This window comes from Salmo trutta, chromosome 21 (genome assembly GCF_901001165.1).
Source record: "Salmo trutta chromosome 21, fSalTru1.1, whole genome shotgun sequence".
Lineage (NCBI taxonomy): Eukaryota > Metazoa > Chordata > Actinopteri > Salmoniformes > Salmonidae > Salmo > Salmo trutta.
In genome coordinates this window covers 48,569,741-48,572,547 of record NC_042977.1, presented here as the reverse complement: position 1 = coordinate 48,572,547, position 2,807 = coordinate 48,569,741, and positions in this window count along the sequence as shown.

The following is a 2,807-nucleotide window of genomic DNA, read 5'->3' as shown; positions in this document are numbered from 1 at the left end:
CAGAGAGAGACGAAGAGAGAGAGAGAGAGAGAGAGAAAGAGAGAGAGAGAGAGAGACGGAGAGAGAGAGAGAGAGAGAACGTTAATATTTCTGCTGATATAGGGAAATAAGCAACACAACAACAAAGATCTACATGTTTTATGAATGATGTTTTATTGTAATGTCTCAACTATATGCCACTTTATTCCTTCATAATTAAACATGGTCCAACAGTCAACTTAATTTTTATCAAATCTGAACTATATTCTACCTGACTTTTTGACAGCTATTAACCTTATAACAATACCTATCTAAAATAAAACATTATTCTGTGGAACAGTTTTTATCTACAAAGGAAGAAGATTCCAGAACATCAGAATTTATTCTAGTTTCCCCTACAGATATACAAAACATTTTTCTTTCAAATAGGTGCTATAATAAAATCTACACAACATTTTTGTTTGTTTAAACAAATAGTATCTACGTTTTTCTATCGAAAGTATTGCTGTTGCTACATTACAAAATAAAAATAGAATAGTTTGATCTGAATATTGAGTTATTTAGTGGTTTTAAAGAGTCTCTCGTGTTGTTATTCTGAAGGTGAAACATCACTATTTCCCCTGATAAGGGCTCTCCTGTACACCTGTATACCTGTACATGTACACCTCTATACCTGTATACCTGTATACCTGTACACCTGTACACCTGTATACCTGTACATGTACACCTGTATACCTGTACATGTACACCTGTATACCTGTACACCTGTACATGTACACCTGTATACCTGTACATGTACACCTGTATACCTGTATACCTGTACACCTGTATACCTGTACATGTACACCTGTATACCTGTACACCTGTATACCTGTACATGTACACCTGTATACCTGTACATGTACACCTGTATAGATGTACATGTACACCTGTATACCTGTACATGTACACCTGTATACCTGTACATGTACACCTGTATACCTGTACATGTACACCTGTATACCTGTACATGTACACCTGTATAGATGTACATGTGTACCTGTATACCTGTACATGTACACCTGTATACCTGTACACCTCTACATGTACACCTGTATACCTGTACATGTACACCTGTATACCTGTATACCTGTACACCTGTATACCTGTACATGTACACCTGTATACCTGTACACCTGTATACCTGTACACCTGTATACCTGTACATGTACACCTGTATAGATGTACATGTACACCTGTATACCTGTACATGTACACCTGTATACCTGTACATGTACACCTGTATAGATGTACATGTGTACCTGTATACCTGTACATGTACACCTGTATACCTGTACATGTACACCTGTATACCTGTACATGTACACCTGTATAGATGTACATGTGTACCTGTATACCTGTACATGTACACCTGTATACCTGTACATGTACACCTGTATACCTGTACATGTACACCTGTATAGATGTACATGTACACCTGTATACCTGTACATGTACACCTGTATAGATGTACATGTACACCTGTATGGACCCAGCTAAAGAAAATGCCTCAATCACAAATGAATGGGTAACATATACAGAACCAGTCAAAAGTTTGGACCTACTCATTCCAGGGTTTTTCTTTATTTTTTTTACTATTTTCTACATTGTAGAATAAGTGAAGACATCAAAACTATGAAATAACACACATGGATTCACTCATCAGACCAAAGGACAGATTTCCACTGGTCTAATGTCCGTTGCTCGTGTTTCTCGGCCCAAGCAAGTCTCTTCTTCTTATTGGTGTCCTTTAGTAGTGGTTTCTTTGCAGCAATTCGACCATGAAGGCCTGATTCACGCAGTCACCTCAGAACAGTTTATGTTGAAATGTGTCTGTTACCTGAACTCTGTGAAGCATTTATTAAAAACCCTGGAATGAGTAGGTGTGTCCAAACCTTTGACAGGTACAGTAGATATATAATATACTGCGTCTCTGCGTCGTAGTATATTTTCCATAGAAATGTACAGACCATTGTTGTTTATCGCTTACATGCAAATGACCGGATACAGTTCTGTCTATAGTTCTGTAGGAACCATAGTTTCGGTCCATGTTCTCCAGGGGACCCTAATTGGTGTTGAAAATTACAACTCTGTTGAAGAGGTGGGGGCTATTCCCATCACACCTTCTCTTTCTCCCTCTTCTTTCCCGTCTCCCTGATCTCTTTCTGGGTGCACCATGTCTCTCTCCCTGATCTCTTTCTGGGTGCACCATGTCTCTCTCCCTTCTCTCTCCATCTCCTTCTCTCTCCCCTCCCTCTCTCTCCCTCTCCCTCTCCTTCTCCTTCTCTCTCCCCTCCCTCTCTTCTATCTCCTTCTTCTCTTTCCCTCTCCTCCTTCTCTCACTCGCCATCTCATTCTCCTTTTCTCTCCCCTCCCTCTCCTTCTCTCTCCCTCTCCTTCTCCTGTTCTCTCTCTCTCTCCCTCTTCTCTCTCTCTCTCCCTCCCTCTTCTCTCTCTCTCTCCCTCTCCTTTCTCTCTCTCTCTCTCTCTCCCTCTCCTTTCTCTCTCTCTCTCTCTCTCTCTCTCTCCCTCTCCCTCTCCTTTCTCTCTCTCTCTCTCTCCCTCTCCTCTTGATCTCCTGACATCCTTCTGGCTGCACCTTGATTCTCTAGGTCAGTTTTGATCCCTGTCTTCTACTGACTATGACATCAGAGACACAAAGAGATAGTTCTAGAGTTCTGTAACTCCCTCTCCTCTCCCGAGATCCTTTCGGCTGTACCTTGACTCTATAGGTCATTTTTTTTTATCACTGTCTAAAGAGATTGACATGACGATTGAGACAGATCTGT